The 18,458-nt window shown below is 38.8% G+C and overlaps 1 protein-coding gene across 2 annotated transcripts in view; it reads left to right on the forward strand.

Moving 5' to 3' along the window:
* The window catches only part of SPIRE1 (spire type actin nucleation factor 1), a 207,449-nt gene that overhangs the window by 25,881 nt on the left and 163,110 nt on the right, over positions 1–18,458 (forward strand). The gene's annotated exons all lie outside the window — the stretch shown is intronic.

Consider the following 18,458-nt stretch of genomic DNA (forward strand, 5'->3'; position numbering starts at 1 on the left):
GCCATTGTGTTTCATGAGAGTTGTGGTTCTTTGTTCCATGATGCCCTCATTCTTCCCTATGGACCCTGCTCCATGGCCAACCCAGATCTTCCAGAATGCAACTTTTTGCTCTCTCTGTGGTTGAGCATCCTATGTCGCAGGCAAAACATTCTGACATTCTCAAATTGAAAAATGTTGTTTCAAATTAAAATTTTGAAAGAAAACATTTTGATATTTCTGAATCTGAAATGTTTTTGATCTTTTTGTTCTGCATTTTTTTTTGATATTTCAAATTTTTATCTCTACAAGGTGGATGAGGTAACATCTTTTATTGTACCAACTTCTGTTGGTGAGAGAGTAGGATGACCAGATGTTTTGAATTTATAGAGACGGTCCTAATATTCTAGGCTTTGTCTTCTATAGGCACCATTAACCCTCCCCACCCTGTCCTGATTTTTCACACTTGCTTTCTGGTCACCCTCTGAGAGAGACAAGCTTTCAAGCTACACAGAGCTCTTCTTCAGGTCTGGGAAGATATTAAAATAGAATTGACTAAATTTACTAATATCCTGGACCTACATGGCTACAACAGCACTGCATACAGCAATGTGAGTAATGCTGTTAGTTATCTCCCAATTCATATAAGGCTCAATCCTGTGAAGTATCAAGCATGCTTAACTTTGTGGTATTGTGCTAATAGAGAACATTTACTTTCATTCTCTCAGGGTCATGTATTTCAGGTTAATACTTCAGGATAAATATTGTATTAATACAAGATCAATACTTTTGTGACACTCAATATCCTGACCTCCAAACTCCTCTCAAATTACTTCATAATCACATGACAGTTATATACAAATACTTGAGTAACAAACAAATGCAGAACATAAGAGGATTTATCTTTGGTTTGTTTAGTATGCTAATGAGCTTATCTTTCAGACAGGGATATTTTTTTTCTTAATTTGGATGTGTGTTTACTACCTATCAGGAGGGACAGACTTTCTAGAGTAAAATGGGATTCCACATTCTTTAATCACCATAAGCATGTTGCTTCACCCTCTCCAGTCAACAATTTCATTAAGATAAACAGTAAATACTGTTGCAGAACCATAATTCTTTTGACTAAGTTGATCCAGTGATAATTGCAGCCTACTCTATGTCCAGAAGCTTTAAGAGTAGAAGAATGCGGCTGGTTGTGTTCTAGGTTAATTCCTTTGTAGTGTCTTCTCTATGACACAGTTGCTAGTATACATCTTTCAGGTTTTATAAAGTCTACAAGGCCTGAAATAACACACGATCTAGGGTGAAATCTTGCCTCCATTGAAATGGGTGGTAAAACTTCTAGTGGGTTCAGAAGGGCCAGGATTTCACTCTGGGTCTTCTGACAGTGCTATAATTTTTGACTCCAGTAAATTGATCCTTGAGGCATTTAGTTTGTGAAAAACATAAACAGGAAGACATTTTGATTTGTGCGTTTTTTAAGTACACGCACAGCACAGTTCTTTGCTTACAAAGATGCCAGGAAGAGCCAGTGAATTTACACAGTCTTCATACTCTGTTAAATGTGGAAGTTAAATAAAAGGAATGAATTTAGTCCATGGGACTTTACAGAATTGTCTCATTCTGAGAAAATAATAGTTATTTTGAATTGTCTTTATTTTTATACAGGGCCTTTCATGTATCATTTTGGTTTATATGTTATGACTGAAATGGCACTTTGCTTTGTTCTGAGATGCATAGCATTAATAGCTATGTGCCAGTGGCAACAATTGCATGGCTGAGTTGACTTGGCTACAATCTGATTGCACAATTAGGTTGCAAGGATAAACTTCGTGTTTTGGTCCTAGGGTGTTGACAGTCTGTTTACAACTTGACGGTTCCTGGTATATCCCAAGCTTTCTCTGCTGTCTCATATTAAAACATACTTGGAACATCAGTATGAGATTAATGGCTGTCATGTTTGATTATTTTGTTTTATGTATCTAGGATTTGGTTTTGCTATGCACAAGTAAGTTTAATCTGACATTTTTTTGTATGACAAATAGCTGTAAGGTTTTTGATGGGACCAGATGGCACTATTGGTGTGTCTGAAAAATCTGCTGAGTATATAGAGCAACAGAAGTAGGTACAATGCCTCCTGTATATGAAGATCTATGGTAGTGACTAAGGGTACATCTATACTGCAATAAAAGAAATCCTCAGAGCCCAGGTGAATTGACTCAGGCTAGGACTGCTGGGGTAAAAATACAGTGTAGACATTTATGCTGAGGGAGGAGCCTGCATTCTGAGACAACCTCCCCTTGCAGGTTGTCGGAGCTTGGGCTCCCATCTGAGCCTGAACATCTACACTGCAATTTTATAGCCCCGCAGCTCAAGCTCTGTGTGCCTCAGTCAGCTGAACTGGGTCTTTTATTGCTGTGCTGGCATACTCTAAAAGAGCACGATTGTAAAATAGCCAGCATAGAAAATAATCAGAGAACAGAGCAATTGGAGAATTAAGAATCTTGATTGTAAGGGACAAAAATTACGCGCTTTGAACAAAAGAAGTCAGGTCAGTTGCCTTGCGTACTTGGATTTTGCTCCAGTTGTATTTTGGTGCTGATAACAGACAATTATGAGTAAAAAATGCTGGGGGTTTGAAGCCAGTATTTTCACATTCTTACTGATATTTTAAATATATGAAGTGTAATACATGTAAAAATTAAAAAAAAAAAATTAAAAGGGTTGGATTTCAAAATGTAAGGTTAAGGCATAACTAGCAGTTCTGAAATTTCTGATTTTCCGTCCTCATGAAGATATGCCAAGTACTGTTTTAGGGTTACTTTTTCCAGAGTATGCCAGCATTTTGCTGTCATGAAATAGGTATTTTGTCCATATTTCTATTTGATGTGGCCTACTTTTTTTTTTTTTTAATTTCAGAGTATTTGATACTACAGAATCAAACTGAAATTAGGGACTCAAATTTTATTACTTTGCAGTTACAGCATTTCAGATCTTTTATTTATTTATTTTTCCTTTTTGAGTTTGACAAATAAGATAGTGGATGCTTTTCTACAGAATGATGGCTCTTGTTTTACTTAATCCTGGACAAGAGTCTATTATTAATAGTTGAAACTGATTGACCTCCATGAGCAGACTTACAAGAAATGAGATAAAAGCTTCATGCAATGATTGATGATTAAAAAAGTAGTAGATTTTTTTTTTTTTTAGATACCATATTTTCTTTGTTGCGTGAACAGAAGCTGAATGCTCTTTGAGGGAGAGAGCTTAGGGACAGGTAGGTCTTTGATGCCATTGTCTGAGTTTACCTAAGGCCGCATATATTTGTGAAGGAAGTATGTTGCACTAGAAACCCCTCCAGCACTCTGAATATGGTTAGTTCCATTAGAAACGCTTGCCTGACAGTCTCTATCCAATGATATAATGTTGACTTTTTGGCCCAAGGAAAAAGCAAGGACATCGTCTTTCTCCTGTTCTTCTTCAACATTTTCAGTACTTGTCTATATCTTTTGCTCCCACATCTGGTGATATCAAAGTGCACAAAAGATTTACATGTAGGCAGACTAGAGCATGCAAATCTTAAGTAACTCGAAAAAGGTCATGGAGCAAAGGAAGGAAATGTTGTCTCAAGGCCTAGTCTTGTGCTCTAACCACTTGACCAAGCTCCCTTTTTCCACTTGTTCTCGTAAACTATCATTTTTCCCCCTCTGTGGAATGGTAAAAATAATCAGGCTCATTTTCTCTTGCCTAAGTGCAACTGAATGGTGCTTTTTCATCTCTGCAGCCATCTTAAGATGTTTGGTTGAACAATGAGGCTTTGGGTTTTCATTCATTTCTTCATTTGTCCTGTAAGAAAGCAAAGAACAAACAAACAAATCCTATTTTTTTGCTTCCTCTCTCCCATTTTTAAAAAACTAAGTTCTCTATACAATTCTCCATTATCTTCCTCCATTGTGCTGATGACAAGTAGGGCCGGGAACAGACAGCTAGCATAATTTAGCTAAAAGTCTTTTCCCTGATGCCTAAGAATGTCCTTCTGATGCTTGTAGCCGCTCCTAGCTTCTAAGACTTTCGAGTGCACCAAAGGCTCTCCCAAAACAGTCTTTCTTTGAATTCAGTGATATATAACGTGCAAGTGAAAGTATTGGACCTGCTCAAATTCTTCCAGAGCTAGAACAGCAACTTAATGGGAAATCACAAATGAAAAACAACCCTCCGCACCTTCCACCCCTCATGGCAAGCACAACAAACCTTACTACATAATGTTTGGGGAAGTAAGGCATACTTGATGAGCTGGCTATTAAGTATCTGAATATGGTAGTGCATCAGTGTCATGTGACTTTTGCTCCTTCCAGATATTCTTTTGGACTCATATTAACACAGTTCTCCCACTGCAGGATATGAGTAACTTCCTCTGACTAAACTGGGAGTGACTGGTCTCTTGTGGGGGAGAAATTGATGTCCATTTTGATAGTTTTAATAACTCTATTGAGCTGTGTTAGTAAATGTTGAGGCTTAAGCCTTTTAAGAGAGAAATTGCTTAACATACTATTTTTATTTAAGTATACTTAGTTCATCTCTAGTTTCACTCATTTCTGACTGAGTGGGTTTTGAGATTCAGGGTACGTCTACACTACGGGATTATTCCAATTTTACATAAACCGGTTTTATAAAACAGATTGTATAAAGTCGAGTGCATACGGCCACACTAAGCACATTAATTCCGCAGTGTGTATCCATGATCTGAGGCTAGCGTTGATTTCCGGAGTGTTGCACTGTGGGTAGCTATTCCGTAGCTTTTCCATAGTTCCCGCAGTCTCCCTCGCCCCTTAGAATTCTGGGTTGAGAGCCCAGTGGTTGATGGGGCAAAAATCATTGTCGCGGGTGGTTCTGTGTAAATGTCATCAGTCATTCCTTCCACCAGGAAAGCAGCGGCAGACAATCATTTCGCGCCCTTTTTCCCTGGATTGCCCTGGCAGACGCCATAGCACAGCAACCGTGGAGCCTATTCAGCTTTCTTTTTTTACAGTCACCATATGTGTACTGGATGCCGCGGACAGAGGCGATACTCCAGCGCTACACAGCAGCATTCATTTGCTTTTGCATGATAGCAGAGACGGTTATCAGTTGTTCTGTACCGTCTGCTGCCGGTGTAAATTGGCAATAAGATGCACTTACTCTGTCCTTCTGTACTGTCTGCTGCATCATGGGTCCCCTGGCTGAGATCGGTCGGGGGCGCAAAGGCAAAACTGGAAAACTCCCGAGTGAATCCCTCCTTTATGGTTTCTAAAAATAGAGTCAGTCCTGCTAGAATATGGGGCAGTGTACTAGAGAACCTGTGTATCAGAGAGACACAGCTGCTCCATGTCAGAATCCCGCAGAAATGATGAGCTACATGCCATTCACGGGGGGTGCCCCTGCAACACCCCACCCGTTGCTTCCCTCCTCCCCCAACCTCCTGGGCTACCGTGGCAGTGTCCCCCATTTGTGTCATGAAGTTATAAAGAATGCAGGAATACGAAACAGTGACTTGTTAGTGAGATAAATGAGGGGAGGCAACCTCCCGGTGCTATGACAGTCCGGCAGGACAGAATCTTTTCTTTACACAGGAAAGGGAGGGGGGCCCCAGTTGCTATGATGAGTGACGGCTACCAAGCCATTCTGTACCATCTACTGGAATAGACGCGAGAATCATTCCATTTTCACCCAGCGCGTCCCCGCTAGCCTCACCTAAGCCAGCCAGGAGCACTCACAGGTGATAACAAGGACGGCTACCAGTCCTACTGCACCATCTGCCAGCAGGCAGGGGAGAGGAGTGGATACTGCTCTTCACTGCTGCAGCATCGCATCTACCAGCAGCATCGTAGACACTAGGGTGACATTGAAAGAAGTCAAGAAACGATTTCTTTCCCTTTTCTTTCATGTGGGGTGGGGAGTAAATTGACGAGCTATTCCCTGAACCAGCCGGACAATATGTTTGAACCTACAGGCACTGGGAGCTCAGCCAAGAATGCAAAATCTTTTCGGAGACTGCTGTGGACTGTGGGATCTGCTGGAGTCCTCAGTACCCCTCCTCCCTCCATGAGCATCCATTTGTCTCTGGCTTCCCGTTACGTTGTCACGCAGCACTGTGTAGCCTGGAGATTTTTTTTCCAAACACTTTGGCATTTCGTCTTCTGTAACGGAGCTTTGATAGAACAGATTTGTTTCCCCCTACAGCTATCAGATCTAGTATCTCCCGTACGGTTCATGCTGGAGCTCTTTTTGGATTTGGGACTGCATCGCCACCATGCTGATCAGAGCTCCACACTGGGCAAACAGGAAATGAAAATCAAAATTTGCGGGCTTTTCCTGTTTACTACCTGGCCAGTGCATCCGAGTTCAGATGTGTCCAGAGTGGTCACAGGGAGCTGTGGGATACCGCCCAGAAGGTCAATACCGTCGATTGTGGTCATACTAACCTAATCCGATATGGTAATACCAATTTTAGCGCTACTCTCTTGTCGGGGAGGAGTAACAGAAACCGATTTAAAGAGCCCTTTATATCAATATAAAGGGCCTCGTAGTGTGGACGGGTACAGCGTTAAAATCGGTTTAATGCTGCTAAAATCAGTTTAACACTCGTAGTGGTAGACCAGGCCTCACATATGCTGTCACATGAATGGCTAACCTGCCCTTGTATGTATTTGTACACCAAGGAGCATGACATGAAAATACTAAGTTAGCCTTATTTTAATGTATTTTTCTACTTACCAGGCTTTTGCTTTCAGTCAGAATTCAAAGTAAACAGGAGCCTGGGAGGGAGCTGAGTGTTTGCACTTTCCACCACAGGAGCTCAGAACCAGCCATTTTCCTGAAGTTGAATGAATAAATGCCGATGTTGTCATTGTCACTTGAATCAAAAGGAAAATGGTCCAGAGATTGAAAAGATGAAACTAATAAGGACATTTAAATTTTAAAACAAAAGGGTAAGTATTAAAATGAGAGAATTATTCATCTGTGTCTGTATACTGTATCTGCAGTGCTCATACCTACTTTGCTTTATAACACCTTTGCTCTTCTCTTTAGTTCTGACCTGCATTACAGCATTAGATAAATCCTCCCAGTGCACACAATTTTCCCTCACTTTGAGCCCTGCCTCCAGTTCATCTAAAAAAAAAAGTTCCCAAATCTCTCGCTCCCATTCACAGTTGCAGAACATCCCTGTGGAAGGTATGACAGTTCTTACATGCGAACACGGCATGAAAGTGTGTGTGTATTTTTAGCTGTCTGTGGTCTGTGGACTGGAATTTGGTAACTGCTGATTTAAATACATTCTAGCCTCTCCAATGAGTGGGGGAAGTTTTTGATATTGTCATAAAATTCACAAAGACTACCTGTGATGATACGCATCTAGTGTGAAAATTAGGTGGAATTTTAATGTCAGATGTGCATTAACAGTAGGGTAGCAACCCGAAGTAGGTCATCAAGTTGGCTATTTCAGAAATACTCAGAATTGCCAACCACAGGCGTGTATATATATTATGAGTCAGACTTCAATAAATCTGGAGATTGGCTTAAAAATCATTAGATTTTTAAAATAATTCATTTAGAGTTCTTTTTATTTAGTCTCTGGGTTTTGAGCATTTGGGACATACTCAAGTGACATTTCAAGTTTTTCTTCACAATCGTGGAGGCTAGAACTTTTTCTTTTAAATAAAAGATGAGATGTTCATATAAATGCTTCATTTCAGGACCTGATACATTAAGAAAAACATCAGATATTGTAGAACTCTCCATAAATTTGAGAGTTGGCAACACTGAATACTTACTGTTCTTTGGTGAGGAAAGAGTTTGAATTTGCGTAGGGCTAGGGTTAGGGTTAGGGCCTGCTGAGGCAAAGGGGTTACGTTTCAATAATAACATAGATCCAAGAACATAAAGTCATTCAATGCTGAACTGTTATAGATTGTCATTATTGCCTTTGTGTGCAGCATTATGTCCACTGAGAAGAAAAATCTTTTTGTTTTTTTTAAAGATATCTTTATTCAGGGCTGATGTTAATAAAGCAAAGATTATTTTGAGATTCCTGTTACAGCCTGGACACAGGTGCACTCTGTCACATTCCTCTCTTCTATTAACTAGCATTAATTATGTAGCACCTTGAGTAATTCACCTTCAGAAGGAAGTTAATGTTAAATAATTAACTAGAACAACTCTGCTGTTTACACTTAGTAGATTAGTTATAGATTTGGTTAAGGAGTAGAGAGATACTCTAGTTAAATGTGACACAGTCAGGTGTTTTTTTGTCTTCCACATCCTCTTGCTCTCTAGACTTCGACACCCAATCTTTGGGTTCTCCTCTCTCACCTTTTCTTGTCATGATTATATCATATCTTTGAAGCGTTCTCCCCTCCCACCCTCTGTCAAAATCCATTTTGATTCATTCATTCATTCATTGGCTCCATTTTTCATCGTTGTATAACTTTCTCACTGGGTAGTCATCTTTTCCTGTGGGGTCAGTTATTGCCAATGTCTATGCTGATGGCTCCCAATTATGTCTCCATAGTGAATATATTCCCCTTTGTCCATTCCAGCATCTCTACTAGTCTCTTTACCCTTGGATTTTGTGCCACTACCTCAATTTCATTTTCCTCATCTTAGTAATCGGTATCTTTTTCTTTCTTGACATCTGGGCTTACAATACTGGTCTTATCTTTGACTCCCTTTGCATCCAGATGCTTCCCAAATGCTTATTTAGCATTTGCAGCAATTGACCCTTCCTGTGCATTCCCACTGCCAAGATGTTAGTCCCACACGTTCAGTTTTTTGTCCACTTGCCATTTCCTCCCCATTTTTTCACATTATGTTCAAACTATTCTTTCAAAGTTCTCTCTATCTTTTCCCTGCCTTCATCTCTCCCTGGTGTTCCTATGTGCTCTTCTACTCTGTACTCTTGACCACACACCCAAATTAGTGTTGCCTTTCATACTACCCATATACCTGGAAGAGACTCTCAATTAAAGTAAACAAAGTTCTCTCCCTTTTGGCCTTCAAAAACTTCTAAAACTCCATCTGTTCCTGAGAAACATTTAGATTAGGACTATACACCACTTAGAATTCTGTGGTGTATTTGCTCTTTATTGTTCTGTGTTGTATAGACCAAAGCCATTAAGAAAATACATTTCAAGGACCAAACATTAGAAAAATGCGTTTAGATTTACATAGGTTTAGAAGTGTTTAACTCCTTCTCTGCAGCCATGCTGTTCATGTGTCAGTGGTTTATGTTTGAATGGACATTTTGTAGAATGGCAAATCAGATGCTACTTGGTAGGTCTGCCCATGCTTAGGCATGTTTCGTGGACATATGTTGATCTCACTTCAGAAACTAGAGCTCCCTGACCTTTCAGGGACATTTCTTCTGCTGCTCTTTCCCCTTTCACAAAGTTAACACAACAGGAAATTCTCTCATATATGTATGAACAATGTGAACCCACTTGTGGCTTCTTGTGAAGCCTCTTTTTACCCTGTAATTTTGGGGGGGAGGGAAAATCCCTGTGTAATTTACAAGTGTGTGTCATATGGTAATGGAGTCTGGAGTTGAATTGGAAATTAACCCATATTGAGTGCCGGGAAGCACTCTTTATTTTTAATTGACAAGCTAATGGTAGCATGGTTTCTAATAATCAAATGCTTGCAAATAAATGTTATCACACCATTAAAGTAGTTGTAGGACGTGGAACTTAATATCCCACCATTCCATTCTTTTTTTGTAATTCAACTCAAATTGGCTAAGAACTTTTTCAATGTGCTTTTATTTAAAATATAGAAATGTATATTTCATGTTAAATGTTTTTCAAATAATTCTGGAATTCACTTTTGTCATGCTTCTGTAATACTTAAGATGCAGACAAGTGGACAGATTGGCAGAAAATGACATTATATAAGTAAAACTGGTACTGCCTTTTAACAATTCACAATGCAGTGTTTTGTGGAAATACTTATATTTAAAGCTTTGTAACTAGGGAAAATATATTAGAATACAATTTTTTTTCACTGCTTCAGGATCATTACTGGGTGGTCTTCCTTGAAGACTGAACAGATTTTAGGTGGATGCAATTATAGGGGAAAAAGGGAGAAATTGCTCAACTCCTCTAAGAAAAAATTTGGGATTCATTTTGGGTGTGCTGATTTAAAAAGTTGTAAAATATTTTTATAAATTAAAGGAGTAGTTAATTGCCTTACTGAAGTAAAACTATTGGTTGAAAGTGAATGAAAGCCTGTCTTATTTTAATCAAATAAAGTTTTTTTATTTACATGGGCAGCACTAGAGGCACTAGTTGATTTTGGTGTTCTGTTTTGCTCAAAGCTGTACATAATACATAAGAGTAAGAAAAGAGTCTATTATCCCAAAGAATTTACAATTGAAGACCCCATTCTTACAATTACTTATGCATGGGGTTGATTTTATGCACTATGAACAGTCCCAATGACTTGAATGGATCGGAGCCTAACAGGCAGGACAGACAAAAGGTGGGAGAAAGGAAGTATTATTATCCCCACTTTCCAGATGGGGATCTGAAGCACAGAGTGATTAAGTGACTTCCCAATGTGATGTAAGATGTATGCGGCAGAGGCAGAAGTTTCATCTAGTTTTTTTTAGTCCCAGTCCAGTGTCTTAATTACAAAATCAACCTTGCTTATTTGAATTCTAAACACAATCTTAAAAGAAATCCATCACTTTGTTGCTAAGAAAACATCATCTCTTTCAATGTGATTGTACCAAAATACAATGAATGTGGTGTCTGCCTGGACTGTCCTTTCTGCTGCGCAGCTGCTCAAATGCGTTTTCATTATAAAGGAGAAATAAGTTTGTCAGTTAACAAGTAAATGGCCTCTTCCCTGTGGCTGTGCACTTTCATGTGAACATCATAGATGTCACAATGCTAGTGCACAGGCAAAAGTATTTTTTATTATTATTTGTGTACTGACATTATGCATAGCGTCACTTCTACACATGAGACACGTCTACCCCAAAGTCCCCAAATTGTTGTTCTGACACAAACCAGCTGCTGATGGGTGCAAGACTGAAATGTTAGAAATGGCTAGGAAAGATCATAACTGAAAGGCTTCACAGAAGAAAGGGTGCATTAAGGAGGGATTTTAAGAGAGAGTGAGGTCATTTGGGGTATGAGAAGAGGTAGAGACCGTTCCAGGCATAAGGGACAGAAGGCATGAAGACTAGAGTGGACTAAGGAAACAAAGGCAGCTTTTTTATTGCTGGAGGACTGGAAAGGCAGTGAAATAAAATGTTTGTGAAATGGAGTGTGATTAAAATAATAGAAAATGTATTGCATTTAACCCTGACAGGCGGTGATATAACTATACAGAGAATGAAAAATAAAAGAAGGGGCAGAGGGTATTTGTTAATGAAATACTGGCCCTAGAAATAGAAATAAATTATACTAAAATGTTGAGACTAAAGCAGATAAAGAGGAATATGTTAGAATTAAAATCATAATCCATTTGTTTTCAGCAAACATAACATGAACTGGGATAGATTTATTTAAAGTAGCATTTGCCATACTATAAATTTACAACTCCATACAGCATTTCTTCAAAATAAGAGGCATTTCTGTACTTCACTCATACTTCAAAGTGTCATATTGAAGTATAAAATGTCCTGTGAGATTTTTATACTGCTGCTTCTCAGTGGTAAATCCCTTGTGTGTTCTTTGTTTTAAAAGAAGAGACAGCTTACATATTTGTGTAGGTTCTCATTCTTCAAATAAGTCTTTTTCTTTTTTACCAAACACGGCGCAGAAAAGGGAAATGAAACTGGCAACATTTCGGCATACCTTTCCTATCTTATTCCTGAAACATGAATGATATAGGTTAGTAAAAGATTTCTTTTGCATTTGTATTTTAGTGTATACTGTGATATACAACTGAATTGATTGTTTACATTTGGATGGTTGATATTTTGTTTTAATCTTTTTTTCTTTTTGACAAATATAATTACATTTTTATAAAATTACTGTGATGGCAAGTTTTAAAAAAAAGTTTTCCAGATACAATATAAGAGGAAAAAGTGTTTGTTAGACATTTTATCATTTCCCATTTATAAATTGTAGTAACAGAGAACATCAAACTTTGTAGTGGCAGGTTTCTTTTGTATTGCTGACACAGTGAAGCTTAGGAGAAATTGTTGGCTTAACAACACACAGACCTTAGTTACAAGATTTGAATAGAAATTGAAAATACAGTAGCTTATATTCTTATAGTAAATCCTATACACATATAGAATTGCCAAATTCCTATTTGAATAATTATATTTGCCCTAGTACCTAAATCTCTATGGCAGCTTTGGTAGGATATGATATTCTTCATTTTCTGCCTTTAAATGTATGTATTTTTTCTATGTGCTGGTAAATGGATTCATGTGTTCCACCCCAGAGACAGTTGCATTTCAGTGGTGAATGAGTTAATTTTTAAATGTATAATTTGAAAAACATACTGGGATTTTCTGAGATGAAAGGCTTTGTATAAAAAAATCTGTCATACAGTGAAGCAGTAGCAGGTAAGGAAGCAAGAGCAGCAAATAGTCCTGTGCCTCCTTTAACAAACAGAAAACATTGAAATTTGTAAAAATTTTACAACAGTAATCTGTGAACGCTATGCAGGAAGGAAATGATTAAAAATTTTGTGACTTTCCAGGAAAGGATGGTGTGTGAGCATGTGCAAATATGTTTATTCTAGGGGGGAAAATGCTTCCCTTGAAATGAAATGATTATTTCAAAAGATACGCGGCCTTGTGACTGATCACAAGTTTATAAGAAACTACGAACCATTGAAGCTAGTGTTACGTAAAATAAAATCACATTTTATTATGTTCATTAAATAGGTCTCGTGGCTTTTATTCAATCACAAATTGTATTTTAAGCTGTTTCAAAATTAACTAAAAGTTCTTAAATAAAACCTATGCCTACTTGACATCATTAGCAATTGTCTAATCTATCCCTTTCCTGGTTTATATTATATTATTCTTATTCATTTGTGATAGAGTCTGTAATGTGCTGGCTGCTTTCCAAACATATGAGATCGGACAGTCCTTACATAAACTAAGAACTCTGTACATCATATATAACTTTTTTGTTGCATAATTTTTTCATATGCAATACGTTTTCAAATGAGACTTTTCCCCTGTTTGCTAAGTACATTGTAATAGAGTGTGCTTTGAAGTGGTTTGTTCAAATGTGCTTACTTAACTAATGAAAAATACAAAATGTTCTCAGAAGTACAGCTGATCTGTAACAAGCAGCTGATTGTTTTATGAAACTAATGCTATATACACATTGAAGTGGGACTCTAGATAGCTAATTCAGAGCTATAAAATGAGACCCTAAAATAGCCAAATATAAATAACTGTGTATTAGTAATGTTTTTCTATTGTAGTTTTGGTTATTTTTCTTAAAACATCAGATCTAAACAGTTTTTTTTATATTTAAAAAAAATTCTATTGGAAGGGACACAAATCTGTCTAGTTAGATCTCTCCTCTGTATCAGCACTGATCATGTAATCAATCCTTATCTGTCATGAGTTCAAAATAGACATGTTGTTAAGCTATATATCTGCTATTTGTCTTCTCTATCCTTCCAAATGCTTGATGAAAAGCAATCGGTAGATGTTCCAAAGTTCTAGAGAGAGAGCTTATGCACGGGAGACTTGAAATCATGAATGACTTTGGAACTCCCTCAGTGCCCTAGCATATGGAGGTGAGTTGTCCCAGGGATAATGCATTAGGGTTTCGAGCAGGGGACAAAGGGATTGCATTGATCTTAAGCATCTTTACCAGCTGACTCAATGTGTCCTTATTTACAATGTGGGATGATAAAATGGCTAGAAAGAGAGACTCTTGATACTTACTATTTGAGCCATGATTCAGTTTATGTATCAATGAGAGCAGCAGAAAAGTCATGGCACAAAATGAAGAAGTAGGCACTGCTCACATGTACATTGGAGAATTTCGTGCCAGTAAAAGTAATTTTATTAGCAGAAACTCGTAATAGTGAATTGGAAGATAACATTATATGCCAGCCACTAACTTTTATGGTGCTTATTTGTTTTCAAGAGTTACTGTAGCACCTAGTGATGTCTGGCTTTCAGAGAAAGACTTGCTTGTTTGGTACTGTTGGTGAATTTGTTAATGGCATTGGCTGTATCACGTTAGACTTAAACTCATGGATTTGTAACCAAACCACCAACCTGCAGTAATTGTTATAAGTAAAATATCAAAGCAGGAAAGTCATCAGCATTTTCTTTCCCGAAAGTAAAGTTATTCTCTATGCTCAGGTACTACAGAGCATAAAAATCTCAGCCAGATATATACGTAAATATAGCTCTCTGACAAAGCAGTTTTCAAAGTTGAGATAAATTTCTGTATATTGCACTGTGTAATCTCATTCTGGACATCTGCATTGCTGTTGAACTAACTAAGGTTGTTAGAAAAGCAGGCTGCAATTTTGTTGTAGAAATCACAACTTTTAATATACCCCATAACTTTTTATAGTTGCCGCAAATTTGAGTGAGTAGTGTTGTGACCTGGTGCACATGGTCATAACACCACTCAAATTTGTCTCACCTGCTCCTCTGTCATTCCTTGCCTTTGAGAACCAAGCAGGACACATGGGATTTCTTCTGTGTTGCTGCCCTGCTTTGGAAGGTAGGCTGTGTGCCTTGAACCACAACTTTAACAAACCATTGCCATAACTCTTTAACCAAAACATCACATCTTTCTTACAGCCTTATCTTTAATTTGATCACAAAGCCTTGTTTTCTCTAGGAAAAAGAGTGTGTCCCTAACTCATGATAACTAAAATGAGGTAAAATCTGAGTGAAGACCAAGAAGTTGTAGTTTTAACACAAGTTAGAAGGTTGAGGTAAAGACTAGAGAGTTTGGAGTTTACCTCAACCCACTAATTCATGTTAAAAATATAGACAGCTTTGTTTTCACTAGGATTTTACCTTGTGTTAATTACTACATGTTAGCGAACACCTTTTTTCCTAGTGAAGATGAACTCAAGCAGGAAAGAATTTTGGTACTGTTTGGTTGAGACACTTGCCCCTCAGCTTTGTCTTTTCTGACTCATAAGAAAAATATCACAATTTCTTTTCTACTAAGGGAGTATTTTCCCCAAAACGTTTTTTGGTGATTTTCAGGCAAAATAACACTTTAAAAAGGAAAGGGGAGTGAAGGTTTAACACTTTGTGATGTTCTCCAGTGATGTACTCAAAATAATTATTTTTTCCTCAGAAACAGTTTCTACTTAGCCAGCTGGGTTCTTGCAGAAGGAGAATGATTGATTGTATATGCATCTCCTTCATCAGTCTCCTTAAAGAAAGAGCAGTTCTACTGACTCTTAAGAAATAATTTTTTATAGGGATGACTTCTTATTTGTATCGAGGTCCACAATCCATGATGTTGGAGTCTGTTTGATGCAACCTTGGAGGCTGACCAGACCCGTCAATCAGTAGCAGGGGACATGTGGCTCCACTACTGAGAAACTGCCGGTTTATTGTCTCGCTCTTCAGCTGTAGGCAGGGGAGGTATAGCAGCTCCTATGCACTCTAGAGCAAAATGGGGGGGAGGGGAGGAGGAAAGGCTTAAAATCTCCAGGCTGTTGTTCGTCTTCCATATGGCAAGAGAGATGAGTGTCAAAATTCAAATCATCAAGTCCAGATTACTGAGCCAGTGAGTAACTTTGCAAGTGGCTTGGTGGAAGTCTGAGATGGCACCAGCAAATGATCGACGTAGATGCTCTTTTATAATGAGGTCCCTAGTTTGTGATTGGTGTCCGCAGTTACACTGGGCCTCATCTTTCAGATGTGTAAGAGATGACATCATCTGCCATGTAATGTTCTGAGATGGTTCAGCGTGTCATTGTTTCCAGGGTAGCTTGAAGTCTGGAAGTTCTTTTGTTGGGTCAGCATCAGGCATTTGTTGGGCAGTAGCATCATTGCAGAATTCTTTCCAGTGTGCCTCAGGATTGAATGAAAATACTTTAATAGCTTTAGCCCGATCCTAAAAAAGGCTTGTGAGGTTTCAGGCATGTCTTCGGAAGACTCTGGAGGTACTCATGAATTGTTAAGTTTAAGTGGTCTATGGTTTGAGTAGTGTATACTCATAGCTGTGTGTGTCTCCCTCCACATTTTGAGTGGAGGTATATGTGCTGGATTGGGCCACTGAATATGTGTAGATTTTAATGTTCTACTTCAGATTTTCTTTGTGGCATTAAAATGCACCTCCAGAGATTTGGTATGTGAGCTGTCTGCCCAGACTGGAGCTCAATTTTCAGCAATTGAGTATACCAGCGCTGGAGTCACTGTTTGAATTGTGTGTGTATCAGCAACCCATGTTGTACCTGCAGGTTTTTGGACGAGGCTAGTCCTTGCTTTTACCTTTTTGCATGTCTTTCACAAGTTACACTGCGCTCTTGGGGGCTGCCATTAACAGTAGAGGGGATTCGCTTTCTCTTCATAGTCACTTGGACTCTGTGCTAAGAAGAGATGGAAAGCTGGACACTGTGACTTCTGCATCTCCGGGCTGTTTGATTGACTGGATGGAGAGCTGTGACTGCTGCGTGGAGACCTACAGTCCTCTCAAGTGCTCTGGCCAGGACTTAGTTTCCTGCAGTTGTCTCTGGTCACACTAATCCAGGAGCATGCAAGCTGCTGAGTCTGGTGCCTGCCCCAGTGGGCAGGCCTGGGGGTGATACAGCCATACCAGAGGAGCTGTCCATGTGGGGTGGTGGCTGCTGCAGGTTGCAGCCCGACATGTGGCTCCTTTCACTACTGTTGTTCCTGGTAGAGCCCTGCAGCCCCTCAGATATCTGCTTTATATCCGCAGATATCCGCATCTGTGGTTATAAAGTGGGTATCCATGCAGGGCTCTAATTATACTTCTGCCCAGCTCCATCACACCCCAAAGAAAACTGACATACTTTGGATGTCCGCAGAACTCTTAAAGTATGTGTTCACTATCCAGCTTCATTCAGAAGCTTTTGTGTGTGCATTGTCAAAGAGAAAGGAGGCTTCAAAATCTTACTATTTCCAGGTGGCTAAAATACTGTATCTCAGAAGCATACAAGTCAAAGATTGTAACTTCATCTTCCAAAATTAAAGCTCACTCTCTCAGAGCTGTGTCAATTTCAGGGGCAGAATGGTCACATGGCTCATATGAGAAAATCAGGAAGACAGTCTCCTGGTCATCTGTTCATGTCTCCATATTCTACAAGCTGGATGGCCAATCATCACCTGATGCCGCCTTTCACTGAAAAGTGCTTCAGGCTGTAGTATCCCTGTAACTATTAGGAAAGGGTTACTTTTTCCAGCATCTGTCCGTACGTGTATATAGACAGTTCCCTCCTCTTCTCTCCCCACTCCAGTGGACATTGCTATGAAAATCCCAATGGTTTGGTTCTTTGGACTTCACTTAAATACGAATAGCAAAGTGTATCTGTGCCTTACTTGAAAATTTCCTTTCTTGAAGTGATGAGGTTCCCAGATTCAATCCACTCTTAATGGGCTGTTACTTGGACAGTGTTGGGTATTCATTAAATGGAACTGTCCTCCTGTAGAGAGTGGAATTCAGTGCTAATGCTTAATTGTCCATATTGATATAGAGTGTCTAGAGGTTTCCTAGGCTATGAGAGAGTATAAACTAGTGGTTTCTCAGAGGTGGAACCCCACCTCCCCGACCACAGATTGAAAGGTCTGGTGAGCTTCCAAGGCTGCATATAGCAGAGACCTCAATGTAATTAATCTGTGAACTCCATTAATCCCTGAAAGGAATTTTTCAGGTAAAGCCTGGATGCATTTCCTTATATAGTTATCTTGTAAGTGGTATGGGGGAGGGGTTTGTGCAAAGTTCCCTTGCACCCATCGGTTGGGGTGCTATATAAATAATAATGATAAACTGAATCCAAGTTTCGCTCTGATTATCAATGTGCATTAAGATTTCATTAGAGCCAAAATGATCAGCCAGTTGGGCTCATAGAGTGCTAATAATTATACCCAACTCCATCTCCCCGATATAAGTACCTCTTATTCAAATCATAATTTTTTTAAAGGGAAAGAGGGTAACATTTGTCTTTAGTGTTCTCTGCAGATTTAAACAAGACCCCAGATAATAAAAGAAAAAAAGAGTTAAATACAGTCATGAACTCTTTTTTCCTCTTATCACAGTAATAGGTACAGGGTACAGTTTCTAATATTTGTCCAACAGTTACTTTTATAGTTTCAGTACCTGGAGAAGGATTTATTGTTCTGATAGTCAGTTGTCTGTAAGATAGATTTACACTCCTGTTCCCAAACCCAAAACATAGAACCTTCTGGTTACAGCATTAGAACTCTCAAAGTAAACAAGTCAAAACTGCTCCTCTTTCTAGAGCTCTGAATCATGCTTTCTGGCAAGGAGATAGAGTAGATGGAGTACTTGCTG

The sequence above is a fragment of the Chelonoidis abingdonii genome, chromosome 2 (genome assembly GCF_003597395.2).
Source record: "Chelonoidis abingdonii isolate Lonesome George chromosome 2, CheloAbing_2.0, whole genome shotgun sequence".
Taxonomy (NCBI): Eukaryota; Metazoa; Chordata; order Testudines; family Testudinidae; genus Chelonoidis; species Chelonoidis abingdonii.